Source organism: Eriocheir sinensis, unplaced genomic scaffold, assembly GCF_024679095.1.
Source record: "Eriocheir sinensis breed Jianghai 21 unplaced genomic scaffold, ASM2467909v1 Scaffold5, whole genome shotgun sequence".
Classification (NCBI taxonomy): Eukaryota; Metazoa; Arthropoda; class Malacostraca; order Decapoda; family Varunidae; genus Eriocheir; species Eriocheir sinensis.
The window spans coordinates 1,503,301-1,518,056 of record NW_026111831.1 but is presented as its reverse complement, the minus strand read 5'-3'; the positions used below and the strand labels follow the sequence as shown (position 1 = coordinate 1,518,056).

Below are 14,756 nucleotides of genomic sequence, written 5' to 3'. Positions count from 1 at the left end.
TGTGGAACTTTTAGGTGGAATTATCTTGCATTTTGCATTTGTAGCACGGTAAATCATATCCTACACACAGACTTGTACAAATAGCGCCCTATTGCTAATTTTAAATTAACTAATCTAAACTAACCAATCCTAGCAAGACTCTGACCTTGCCTAACCCTATCAGCAAACAGATGGCTGACCAGATACAACGAAGTATCATGGAACAACCATTTTTAGTTCATAATGTTGTATGGCCAGAGCATCTCTATTGAGCTCCTGTGCACTTGTGATCCCTTTGAGTTCCTCTGAGGACACCCTCGGGCCATATTTGAAGACACCCTTGGGGCTCCCCCAAAAGGAGGGTCCCAACCGGTAAATGACCAAATTGGGAGCACCTTTGTTGCCATCCTCATGTGCAGAAGCGTGAGGGAGCCCACAATGAGCCAAGCACCCCCGGGACCCCAGATTTCTTGCTACGCCCTTGTTGATGCGAGACATGACAAACTTTTACCCAGGAAAAAAGTAGTTTCGATGAATACATACCTGCATGTGGTTTTGATGGAATATGTTGGGATGGCACAGCTCCTGGTTTCAGTTCCCGTGTGTTCCTTGATGTAAAAGTAGTACCATCGCCCCTTCCATGAGAATAATCGCTCTCCTGGAAGTGAAGGGAGCAAACGCGGGCAAGCTTGATGTCATATTTATCACTCCGCCTGCACACTCTTATCCTCTTCCGGCGAGTTTTCTTGTCTCTGGGGAACCTGTAGAACCTCAGGCCACCTTTTCCTGCATGCCTTGTGTTGCTGGAGCACCCAAACACCGCACAAACACCCATATCGGCAGACTTGGTCTCCTTCCTTGAAGTCAACGTGGCTTGCCCTCATATTGTAACCGCGCTTCATAGCCTCCCCGGAGAACTTCAAGGCACCACGGACTTGATGGTGCACCTCTTCCAGCCGTTCCTCTAGTTACCCTTTTTTCCGATCCTTTCCCTTCCCACCCCTTTCCTTCCCTTCCCTTCCTTTCCCATCCCTTCCCTTCCATTCCCTTTCCTTTTCCTTCCTTCCTTTCCCATCCCATCTGTTCCCTTCCCTTCCCAACCCTATACCCTTCCCTTCCTAAGTCCTAACCCTTCCCTACCCTTCCCGACCCTTTTCTTCCCTTCCCTTCCTCTCCCTTCCCTGCCTTTCCTTTTCCTCCCCTTCTCATCACTCCCCTTCCCTACCCTACCCATCCGTTCCCTACCCCTCACCTCCCTTCCCTTCCCTTCCCTTCTCAACCTATCCCAACCCATAAATACTCTTCCCTTTCCATTGCTTCCCTTCCCTTCCCATCCCTTCCCTTCTCATCCCATTCCTTACTTCCTATCCCATTCATACCCTTCCCTTCCCAACCCTTCCTTTCTCAACCTTTCCCTATCATTCCCCTCCTAAACCTTCATTTTCTTTTCATTATCTTCGAATCCCTTCCTTTCCCTTCCCTCCCGCCTTTCTCTCTCTCTCTCTCTCTCTCTCTCGCGTCCCGACTAAAGCCCCAAATACACAGCCGAATTTTGTCTCACGAATGTGCGCGAATATGCAAGTCATCCTGTGTCGCGAACAAGTTCGGCATCTTTCTTGCCTCTTCTTGGCCGTTCGGGGACATGTCTGCGTCCACCGCGCGACTTTTGACAGTTGGTCACGACCGCCACGAAAGTTTCATGTTGCATGAAAAATTCGCGGCCGTTCGCCGAATGTGCACGAATGCAAAATGGACGCCGAATTGTCGCCGAAATGTCGCCGACATGTCGCAGACAATTCGACGTCCGATTCGCGGTATTCAGCGAATTGTCGGCGAATTTTGACCGTTGAAATTTAAATTTTATTGGCAAATTTGTCGCCAACAAGGCCGACTATTCGGGGACCGACATGTCGCCGAATGGCCAAGACCATTCGGGGACATGTCCCCGAATATTCGGCGAATTAATCACGACACGGCAAACGGGTCGCTGTGGGAGGTATACACGGGGTTCTGCCTATCTATATATCTATCTTTCTTTCTATCTATCTATCTATCTATCTTTCTTTCTATCTATCTGTCTATCTATCTATCTATCTATCTATCTTTCTATATATCTTTCTATCTATCTATCTATCTATTTTTCTATCTCTCTTTCTATCTATCTTTCTATCTTTCTTTCTATCTTTCTTTCTATCTATCTATCTATCTATCGCTTTCATCTATCTATCTATCTATATCTATATATATATATATATATATATATATATATATATATATATATATATATATATATATATATATATATATATATATATATATATATATATATATATATATATATATATATATATATATATATATATATATATATATATATATATATATATATATATATATATATATATATATATATATATGGAATAAAATAATACTATAATAATTAATAGTAAACAAGAAAATATGAAAAACAAGAAGAATCTGAATATATAAAATAGGTATGGAACTAACATTTTCATTTATTTCATAATTAATTTACTATTTATTACTTTATTTATTTCTCAATATCATTATTCTGCCATTATTTAACCTTTGTTTCATTTTCAGTTATTTAGATTTATCTCTTCTTTCAGTTGCTGGTTTGTTTACTGATATTACGTCAACATTCATTCATTCTAAAATATTTATAGGAGAGCAAAACAAAAACAAGTCACTTTTATACATTTTATTACACATACTATCATACATGTTACCACACATATTACCACACATGGTATTTACTCGCCCACAATTCTGTCCTGCCAGGCCACTGCTCCCCGGGTGTTGTAGTAGTCCATGAGGTAGGCGCGGATTCCCGAGCTTTTATATGCCACATGGGCATCAGATGATCAGCTGTCAGAAATTTTGGCACTGTCGGAGAATTGTCCCCGACATGTCGCCGACACTTCGGGGACATGCGAAGACAATTCAGAGACTTGTCGCCAGTTATTATTATATGCGACAAATAAACCGTTAAAATTTCAGATTTTGAGCTCGGCGACATGGACGCCGAATAGTCGGCGACATGTCTCCGAACTGTCCCCGAATTGTCTTGAGCATTCGCCGACATGTCGCCGAATGGTCACGAACTGTAAGAATCTTGGTCATGTCGAGGAATGGTCGCCGAATTTTTTCACGAACTGATTCGGCGTCAAGTTCGTGGCCAAAATTCGGCAGTGTATTTGGGGCTTAACCGTTACGCTCTAGCCAATAACAGTCATGAACACACACACACACACACACACACACACACACACACACACACACTTAATTAATGCCTGACTTCCACTTCAAAGGAAAGGAAGGGAAGGGAAGGGAAGGGAAGAGAGAGATAGGAACGGAGGAAAAGAAGAGAAAGGAAGAAAGGAAGGAAGAGTAAAGGTAGAGAGAAAGGAGGAGAACGAGAGAAAGGAAGAGGAAGAGAAAAGAGAAAAAAAAGAGGAGAGGAAGAAAAATGAAAAAATAGAACCGCTAGAACGAAGAGAGAGATACGAACTGAGGAGAAGAAGAAAAAAGATGCAAGAAAGAAAGAGAAAGGAAGACAAGGATACAAAAGAGAAAAAGAAAAGGCAAAGAGAAAGCAAGAAAAGAGGAAGAGACAGGGGGAAGGATAAAAAAAGGGAGCCGCTAGAACGCGTCGACTCGGTTTGTTTACGTTTTTTCCCGCGGGAAGGTGCACGTGTGGGCGGCGTTCAAAAAGATCTACGTTTATTTCACGTTCCTGACCTCGCCCGCCTTTAAAAGTAAGTAGGCCTCTGGGAGAGACCTTGGGGCATCGGTAAGCCTATAGTAGAGAGGTCTAGTGGAGCGGTAGGCCTAATATGGGTGCTAGGTGAAGGTAAGGTAAAATTTTCTACTTCGTTATTCTCTTCCTTCCTCCTCCTCTTCTTCCTCTCTCTTTCCTCTTCTGCAGACCTTATATTTGAGTGTCAGGTAAAGTTTAGGGCTTATGCTATAGCTACTACTACTGTAGATGCGCGTCGCCTCCAGTGATGCCATTTTAGCGGATTTTCCGCTAGATCTGGCGGAATTGCAGTTAATCTAGCGGGAAAAATCTTAGAATTGACAAGAGTAACTGGCGGATTTTCAAGACCAATCTGGCGGCAAATTTTTATAGCTTCACCTATCATCTGGCGGATTTTTTAGGCCATCCTAGCGGATTTATAAATTTTGAGTTGGCAACACTGGTCGCCTCAGAGGTGGCACTGGAGCTGCCCTGTGTAGGCCATGCACCCGGCCTCTTGCAGTTTCCCTATGTTCTTATGTTCTTATGTTATGTTTGTCACATCCTGCGTGGCCGGCCTGAGGGGTTGTAACAGGGCGGGCGTGACATTACCACAGTGTGCCTTCCCCAGGTCCTCGCTGCTCCAGAGCGTAGCTCCGTTACCCTGGGGGGGCTATAGGGGTGCGGGGTAGAGGCACCCATCGCTCCCCTTACCCAGGGGTCCTGAGGGAGGTACATCTTTAAACCCCAGACAGCTCAATACTAAGTTACATGAAGAGAGGAGGAAGGAAGTGAAAAAAAAAGTTTAAATATATAAACGGATGATTGAAACAGCAGTCAATTGATAAGACTGACTTTGCGTAATACTGAGGAAAGCGTGCACAGCCACCTCTGGCCAAGATAATACTTACAACATGGATTATTTTTAGTCCCTGAAAGCAGTGCATTAACAAGGGACTTCCTAGAAATAAAAGGGGGTTGAGAGGGGGCAAAGTCCCCCTGTTTGCTAGGTTATGTAAAGTAAGGTTTGGTTAGTTTAAATATACTAGGCAGGCAGCGAGGGGTAGCGGGAATATAGTTGGGTCACTTAGGGCGATTCGCTTCACCTTACGTGAAGGAAGTATTTTGAGGGTCTTATCCTAAGCATTTTGTGCCGCTGAATCCGAAATCGTAGTTGGGTCACTCGTTAGCGGTAAGTTTTCGCTCAAATTGCAAATTTCGGAAATTGGCAAGAAAAAAATTGCAGAATGAGAACCAGACGTCGTAGAGACCTCGTTTTGGACTCAAATTGAAGCTTATTAGGAGCACAACAAAAGTTATAAAATGCTTCTGGCTGTATCTGTTCTCATAAAGGCACTACCGTCTGATTCATAGAAAATGGGAATTTTTCCCTGACTGTCCCCTCATGGTCGTACTTTATGACATACGGTAATGAAATTTCGCAAATAAATGTAAAATTGCATTGGCTATAATTTTAGAAATTAGCTATAAACCCGTAAATAAAATAAATTCATTTATTATATCGCACATTTTCCTTCCCAGGGCTCGCAATGAAATCGTGTGTCATTTGCGGTGCAACTAACGGAGATGTGGTCCTTCGACCTCGGACGCCCAAGGAGGATGTTCGGAGTATGCTGGCCAAGTGGGCTTCGAAAGGCGAATTCGTAGAGGCCCACAGGAGGTCCTCTAGAAGGGACGATTGGTCCTGGCACTGACAGTGCATTGCTAAAATCCAGCCCCACAAATTCGCGAGGCAGTACGAAGATGAACAACAGGACCTTGCGGCGGAGGCCCAACCCGGACCTTCAAGGTAAAGATGTTTTTAATTTTTAATTTAATTTTTTTATTTAATGTTTTTAATGAAAATATTTTTAATTTTCTAAAAATTCTTTCTACATGAAAAATATTGCTTGATTATTATGGTCTTGATTTATGGGCTTTTATCCATCTCTACTTCTAGGCCTGACACCCCGCCGCCTCGAGTCCCCCGCCGCGCCAGCGCTCCTATTCCCCGGAAGGAATGCTTCTTCTGCGGTGATGGAGACAAGCCAAATGAAGTCCTGCACCGGGTGAGCACGACCGGGAGTGCCAATCGAATCATTGAGGCGGTCCACAAGGGAACGAATTCTGCGTGGAAAATCCAGCTTCCTCCTGACCTCGACGTCCTGGCTGCCGACGTGATGTACCATAAGGGCTGCTGGAGCATTCATGTCGTCAACCAGTTGCGGACAGTGGCCTCCACTCAACAAGAGCCAGAAGATCGCTCCGTGATCGAGTTCGTGGAAGAGGTTAGCGAGAAGCTGGAAAGTGGAGTGGTTCTCTCGATGGGAGAAATAGACGCCATCAAGGAGCAGCATGGTGTTGGCCGCTCACGCTGGCGGATAAAGGAACTCCTCTCCACCATGGTCCCTGGCGTGGAGTTCACCAAGCCCAAGAACCCTCGCGAACCCGAACTGGTTCATCTGGCGGAGGCAAGGAAAGAGGCCCTGACAAACCAGAGGACAATCGAGGACTTCAAGCTTGCTACACTCCTGAAAGCTGCCAAAATCCTGCGTGAAGAAACCCTCAAAGAACCGGACTGGAAATTCGAAGGAGACATGGCCAACTTTAACCTTCCTCCCCTCGTCAAGAGTTTCGCGACCTGGGTCGTCGGTGGAGCTGGAAGAAACAACCTGCGAACGGAGAAGGGAGCCTCGATCATCGGACAAGTCCTCATGACAAACATCTTGAGTGCAAAGCAAGCTGCGACGATCACCCAAGCTTCCCGAACCCGAGAGACCCCTCTCCAGGTGGCGACGGCGCTGGCCATTCATCAGGAGACGCGGAGTTGCACCTTGTCTTTGACAGGTACGACATCGGCGCGTCCCTCAAAGACAAGACGAGGGAACAGCGAGCCCGAGGTGGAGGATACGATATGGACATCCAAGCAGCGACGAGGATCAAAGCTGGAATGACCATGGCTCACATCTTGTCCACCAAAAGCAACAAGGATGCTATGACCTCTCTCATTGCCTCCCAAATCCAGCACCATTCATGGGGATTACGCGTCGTCTGCGCGTGGCGCGGCAAAGCCGTGGCAACTTTTGGACCGGACGGAGCCAAGTTCGCTTCAGAACAAGAGGAAGCGGACACTAAGATGATATATCATCTCTCCCTGCTCGACAAAGATGTGGAGGCAACCGTAGTTTCTCCGGACACTGACGTCCTCGTCCTCCTCCTCCGACACTTCCCCAAGATACCTCCCAACACGTGCCTCCAGCTTGGCAAGACGACTTTCAACGTTCAGCTCATCCACGACAAACTGGGCTCACGCGGATGTGATCACGTCCTTCCATGCTCTGACTGGTTGCGACACCACTTGCGCCCTCTTCAGGAAAGGCAAGTTGCAAGCTTGGCCTGTGTTCCAGGCGGCCGACCAGGCAACCCTCGACGCCTGGGTACACTCCAAGCCCTGGTCCGCTGACGCAAGAGAGCCTGGACGTGCTGTGCCGATTCGTGAGTAGAATTTACGGATATACCTGCTCTCTGCCGCAGGCGAGGTGGACGGCACTTCAGAAGAAGAAGGTTGGAGCAGCACTGGCCTCCGACAGTCGCCGCCACCACCCAGCACATTATGCGAGCCCAGCTACAGGCCGTCGCCTGGGAGGGGCCGTGAAGAAGGAGTTGGTGACCTCGACCCGACCAAGCACGGCTACGGCAGACCTGGCGCCTATTCCTTCCACCCTGCCTCCCGCCCGCAAAGTATCATGGATGTGATGCAGTGCGGATGCAAGACGAACTGTCGACCAATCGCTGCCGCTGTCAACGCCTGCAGACTCCTTGTTCGAGCTTTACATTGCTCCCGAGATGTGCATCAACGACGAGGAAGATGGGCATGAGGACGTCGATGGCGTAGACGACTAGATATTCTTTTTTTTTTTCAACCTGTGAACGCTCGCTATTTTGTGTTCTGTATTTTTTGTGTTCTAATTGTGATTTTCCAAAATACGCGGAGGAGACTCGGTTTCGTTGTTTGAAATTTTGTGTTCTGGATTAAACTATTATTTATTGTGAGACCTAGATACTTGTTTTGTTGGATCGATTAAACGCTAGTGAATAATTCAGTTGAAATACCCTGTTCTACGCAATAATTTTGCCCACCCTTGCACAAATTCGTTAATTACATGTGTCCTAAGAACAATTGTTTGTTATTTTATTTTTTTACTAATTAAAAACTAAATTTTAAAAAAGGAACTCAGTTCCTTCTTTAAAATTTAGTTTTCAATTTTTAAAAAATCAGGCTTTAAGGCCAAAATTATTCCTTTTATATTTTTTTTCCATTTTTTTCCAATTATCTATAATTTCCATTATAGTTCAGTAATGCGAACAGATACAACCACGGAGTACTACATAACATTTTATGCACTCTTAAAAAGCTTCATTTTAAGACAAAAACCAGGGTCCTACGACGTCTGGTTCTCATTCTGCAATTTTTTCTTGCCAATTTCCGAAATTTGCAATTTGCGCAAAAACTTACCAATAACGAGTGACCCAACTATGATTTTCGGATTCAGCGGCACAAAATGCTTAGGATAAGACCCTCAAAATACTTCCTTCACCTAAGGTGAAGCGAAAGCCTTTTTTCCGCCCTAAGTGACCCGACTAATACACAGTGCAGGGCGGGGGTGGCCCACTATTCGGGCCAGTGTTGTGAGAAATGCCTCCTGCAGAAATGAGTGGCTCTGGTGTCCACCATGCATGGGGCAATACACAGCAGAAAACATTAATATGCCTGGTTTTGTTCTGGTTTGTCCACTTTTTTCCTCAATAAGCTTGGGTGTGATTCTAGAGATTTTGGATAAGTAAGTCACTGGTGTCCAACCCTCACTTGGGGAACACACACACAGCGGCAAAAAGCATTAATTTGCCTGTTTTTGTTCTGGTTTGTCCACTTGTGATCTTCGTGAGCACTGAGTATAATCAGTAAGCAAGTTGAACCTCTCTGTCAGCTATTTTGAGGCAGTGGGAGGTGACGGGTGTACAACAGGCATTGAAAAGTCAATCAAATAGTGATATCTGAAAGTGAATGCTATCTCCATAATAAACAGCATCATATTTTGTCCAGAAATAAGCAGTCAGCATCTCAAAATTAGTAGGCGACCCTCTCGTGAATAATCCCACCTGAGGTTTTGTGCCCCGGGAGGCCTGGAATGCCTGTAAATATGAGTTGATGGTGGCAGGAATGCATATTCCTGAAGTCTGTACGGGTGTGTTCCTCCTACTCAGGAACAGGGCAGGATAGATCAGTTTTTATTTATTATTATTATTTTTTTTTTACATCTCCGCCTGTAGCACCGGTAGGCTTTCTTCATGGGCCTGGATGGTGGTCGGCCCAAACCTGTCATGGCGCAGGCAATTTTTATAGTGGCGCCAATTATTCTTGGCTCATGCTGCCCCCCGGAACTCATTCTTGATTCACTGGGCGGTTTCTTCTTGAGTCTGGATTGATAGGTGGCCTTCTGGACAGCATGTGGGTAGTCTGTGGCCACTTGGCGGTTAGGCTATGTAAGGTTAGGTAGGAAGTATTACAGGTAATGTTGAGTGGGAATCACAATGAAAGTATTTTCCAGAATGGCCCGTGGTCAGTTTTCAAGTTACAGCCGAGCGTCTTCACTCAGGAACCACACACCTGCAGAGACTTCAGGAATATGCGGCCCGGCGGTGTGTTTAGGCAGGAAGGCAAGGCAGACAGACTGGTTACATTGATAGCACTGTGTCTCCTGATGCAGGCAATGCTAATTTGTTCCTGGTGGCTCCCCTGTCTCTCTGTTGGCACCTTTTGTTCTTGCTTACACTAAATATAAAGTAATAAAGAAGAAAGAAAAGCAAATGTGGTAAATGTATAGTTTAGTTCTGTCGCCTCAGAATATCACCATGATGTGAGAAGGCACACAAAACTAACTTAATAAAGTAATGGTAAATAAATGACAGTAATAATTGATAAATAAATAATTACTAATGAGTTAAATCTTAGTTATGTCATAAGTGCCATGCCAATTATTATTATCATTATTATTATTATTATTATTATCATCATTATTATTATTATTATTATTATTATTATTATTATTATTATTATTATTATTAATATCATTATTATTGTTATCATTATTATCATCATTATTGAAGGAAAGAATATAAGGTTCTAGTCTTTGGTAATTGTTGCTACTACTCCTACTACTACTACTGTTACTAACTAAGCTAAAGTAACCTTGATAGTTTTGTTTTCTCCCTTGAAGCAGTGATTGCCCCAAAAATAATCATAAAGAAAAAAAGGAAAAAGAAAAGTCAGTCCAGGTATATAAATGTGCAGCATAGTTCAGCCACCTCAGAAAGCCACAACAAAACTAACCTAACCTAACCTGGATAGTTTCGTTCTCTCTCCTGAAACTCTGAGAAGTTGTGCGTCAGTAAAACAGTCGTGCAAGCCTCCCTGCCTCATGTAACTGCTATGATGGGAAGGTTCACAAAACTAACGTAACCTTACCTGGATACATTTTCTCTCTGTGTCTCTTTAAACTCAGAATCTTGGTGTCAGTAACACAGCTTTCCTGCCTCATGTAACTCATAACACCGCCATGGTGGGAAGGTTCACAAAACTAATGTTACCTAACCTGGATAAGTTTTGTTTTCCTTCTCTCTGGAAAATAAACAATTGAAATACCTAAACAGAAATAAAGAAAGATGGCAATGTGACCCTTCTGGTGTACCATGAACCTATAGGAAAGTATTATCATTATAACTCTGTGCCCTGTGTCCCCAGCTGTGTGAAGAAGCTGAGCAGCGTCTCCCTGGCCTGGGCGTGGAGTGAGCTGGTCCCCTCATCACCAGCACCATAGACCAGGGGATGAGGTGCTCCTGGCCCTCCACCACCACCACCTGGGTGCCGGCACACCCTCCTGGGCGGACCAGAGGATGTCCACTATGCTGGTGAGTGGCCTGACCCTTGCATCCCTCTGGGTCATTGTAGTGCTCCAAACTTGCTCTTTTTCTGTGGCCTGACCCCTGCATCTCTCTGGGTCATCGTGGGTCATTTCAATTTCAATTGCATATTTTTTCTTCATTGTTCTATTTATTCTCTCTCTCTCTCTCTCTCTCACACACACACACACACACACACACACACACACACACACACACACACACATCCTCACACTCTTCTCCTCTCCTCTCCTCCTCTCTCTTTCCCTCTCTCTCTCTCCTCACCTCCTTCCTAACCTCCTTGATCTCACACACCTCACTCACTGCCTCTCTTTCCCCCTTTACTCACCTCACATCCCTTCCTACTCCTCCTCTCTCTCACTTTCCTCCATTACTAAACTACTCTCACACACCTCACCCCTTTCCCCCCTTCACTCTGTTTTTATCTCTCTTTCATTTCAGCTAAGATGGCGCCTAAGAAGTGCAGTACTTGTAACGGTAGCTTCTCAGCTCACTTTTTACAGGGCGTTCTGCTGTCTGTCAACTGTGTCTCCAGGCAGCATCTGAGACAAGACTGCAGGAGCAGGAAGAGAAGCAGGCAGCATCTCGATTCAAGACTGCAGGAGCAAGAAGAGAAGATGGAAGCAGGTCAGAATAAAATAATAGAGCTTTCTCGCACTGTTGCCTCCTTGCAGGAATTCATCCAGGCTAACGTTGCTGTGCTGCCAAACCCTTCTCCAACCGCCCTCTTGCCCTCAGCGGTACCGTCGACACCAGCGGACAACACCACGCAACGGGAGGATGGCAGTGGCACCGACCATGATGGCTTCACCGTCGTGAATGGAGGAGCCAAACCAGCCAGACAAGCGATTTATCCTGTTCATTGCTTCAACAGGTTTGCCATTCTGGAGGAGGAGGACGAGCAGGAGAGCACCTTCCTGGTGGGTGACTCCATGATTCGCCAGCAGGTCGTTGAGTTCTGCGGCAGAGTTCCTCGTCGAAGACGGAACTATTGCTATCCTGGTGCTGGGATCGACGACATAACTGCTGCTCTTGAGGAGATCTCCCCCCAGGCTACTAATGATTCACTGTTTGTCATTCACACAGGTACGAACGACGTCACCACGACCCGGTCTGAGGAACTCCTGGAGAAGTACCGTAGGCTCATCCAGCAGTATAAGACTAAATCCCCTAACATTTTGATTTCAGGAGTTCTACCACGGACTTGGGCGGAGAGCGACTTTTTCAGTAAGGCCTTCAGCCTAAACAACCGCTTACAGACTCTTTGTAGGGAGCTTGACGTGGAGTTCTTCAACGCATGGAACAATTTCTATGGACAAAGTGAGCTCTTCCACAGGGACGGATTGCACCTGTCTCCCATCAAGGCAGCCAGATTCGGAAGGCTCCTCAACGATGCAGTACGTGTCATCCGAGCAAAAAACGAGTCACGGCCACGTCCCTCCACCCCGCCCGTGTAAATAGACGCCGTGCATCGCAACAAACCCGTAACCGTGATCCCGCAAGTACCACCACCTCTATTACCAAGCCTCTAGATAACTTAAAAATCCTTAGTTTCAATGCGCGTAGCCTAAGCAACAAATTTGATGAACTGAGATGTCTTGCTCTAACAGAAAATTTTGACATAATTGCTATAACCGAAACGTTTATCGACACCACAAATATTGATTTAAGTTCCGAATACAACATAGATGGCTACAGACTCTTCAACAAAGATCGTGTAAACCGTAGAGGCGGTGGCGTCGCCCTTTATGTCAAAAGCTATTTGCAACCCACTGACAAAACACCGGGAAACAGTAACGTTGAACATTTGTGCATGCGAGTAAACATTGCAAGAGTCAATTTAAATATATCTGTCACCTACAGACCTCCCGGGCAATCACTCGATGACGACCTTGAAATGTACAGCGTCTTAAGGCAGTCACTTAATAATAACGACTCACTGATATTAGGAGACTTTAACCTCCCCCATATCGACTGGGCGACACTGTCAGGTACAGAAGGCGAGTCACATAGAATGATTGAATTTCTAGAAGAAAATTATCTAAGCCAAATGGTTTCTGAGCCAACTCGACAAAATAACATACTCGACCTTGTTAAAACGACCCAAGATAACCTGGTCAATAGTGTCACGGTAGGAGAACACCTCGGTTCTTGCGATCATAAATTAGTGCGTGTCGACATTAGAGCTCAAACATCAGTGACTGAAAATAGAGTAAAGGTGCCCAATTTCAAAAAAGCTAACTTCGTAGAAATCAGACAAAAACTAACAGAAATACAACTATCAGATGACGGCAACGTAGAGGAAGCCTGGCTAAGCTTTAAAAATCTCTTACTCACTCAGCAGAAAACATTCGTCCCCTTGTGCAAGAAGCGAAGTAACACTAATAAAAGCCCACCGTGGTTTAATAGCGAAATTAAACAATCGGTCAGTGAGAGAAAATTGTTTTACAGGTTAAAGAAAGAGCAAAGCACGCCCGAAAACATTAGACTTTATAATGATGCCAGGCGACGAGTAAAAAGACTAGTAGGTCAGGCAAAGCGTAGATATGAAGAAAATATTGCAGCCAACTGTAAAAATAATCCGAAATCTTTCTTCAGTTACATAAACAACAGAAAGGTGATCAAAAGTGGTATTGGACCTTTAACAAACAGCGACGGTGCACTAGTGACTGACAGCCAACACATTGCAAACCTCTTAAACAACTACTTTTCCTCGGTGTTTAATACTAACAGTCTTCCTCTCGCTACCACCAACACCAGTACTATTGTAAATCTCGAGCATGCATTGCCTAATTTTTGAAATAACAACCGATGAAGTCCTTAAAGCTCTCCATTCACTTAAAACAAATAAAAGTCCCGGACCCGACAAAGTATATCCTATACTGCTTAAAGAAACAAAGAGCGAAATACTATCCTTCCTCACTACCGTATTCAATATGTCCTTGCGACAAGGCATCGTCCCTTCGGATTGGAAAAAGGCTAACGTGACACCGACTTTTAAGAAAGGAGACAAAAAAATACCAGGTAACTACCGACCCATTAGTCTAACTTCAATTGTAGGTAAGCTACTCGAGAGCATAATTAGAGACAAAATTGTGAGTTACCTCGAAAGCCACTCATTAATTGGGGATTCACAACATGGCTTCCGTAACAAAAGATCCTGCCTATCAAACCTACTGACCTTTTATAACGATCTCTTCTCAATTTATGACGTAACCAAATCACTGGACGTAGTCTATCTTGATTTCCAGAAAGCGTTTGATAAAGTCCCACATCATAAATTACTTTATAAATTAAAGCAAATAGGTATTGACGGTCAAGTAAACCAATGGATCGCAAATTGGTTGAGCAACAGACAACAAAGAGTAGTGATTGATGGATTTAACTCAGAGTGGGCGCCGGTCACTAGTGGCGTCCCTCAGGGCTCGGTTCTTGGCCCAGTGCTCTTCATTATTTACATCAATGACGTGGATGTTGGACTCAATAATCGCATTAGTAAATTTGCAGGCGACACAAAGATTGGTAACTTGGTTCTCACTGATGAAGACAGGCAAAGCCTCCAAGAGGATTTGCACAAAATTTCAGCTTGGTCGGATAAATGGGAGATGCCCTTTAACGTAGACAAGTGCCAGGTCCTTCAAGTTGGAACAAGAAATAAGAAGTTCGATTACGAAATACGCGGCGTTAAACTCACAAGTGTTCAATGCGTTAAGGACTTAGGGGTCAAAATCGCGTCAAACCTCAAATTCTCACATCAATGCATTGATGCAGCAAATAAAGCGAACAGAATGTTGGGCTTCATTAAAAGAAACTTTTTATTCAAGAATAAAGATGTAATACTCCCGCTCTACAACAGTTTAGTCAGACCCCACTTGGAATATGCCGTACAGTTTTGGTCTCCTCACCATGCAAAGGATATTGCTAAACTAGAAGGTGTTCAGCATCGAGCAACAAAAATGATCCCTTCCTTGCGCAACAAATCCTACGAAGAAAGGCTTTCCACCCTTAACATGTTCTCTCTTGAGAAACGTCGCCT

The 14,756-nt window shown here is 44.6% G+C and overlaps 1 protein-coding gene across 9 annotated transcripts in view; it reads left to right on the top strand.

The window, feature by feature from the left end:
- Positions 1-3,639: 3,639 nt before the first annotated feature.
- The window catches only part of LOC126992695 (zinc finger protein 771-like), a 33,375-nt gene continuing 22,258 nt past the window's right edge, over positions 3,640-14,756 (top strand). For 7 of the 9 annotated variants that reach the window (XR_007746898.1, XM_050851500.1, XM_050851504.1 and 4 more), the window contains exons 1-2: positions 3,641-3,758; positions 10,542-10,708. The gene's annotated coding sequence lies outside the window, so the exon portion shown is untranslated. Of the gene's footprint in view, positions 3,759-10,541; positions 10,709-14,756 lie in introns of all 9 variants that reach the window. The other 2 variants (XM_050851502.1, XM_050851501.1) reach the window with 1 other exon arrangement.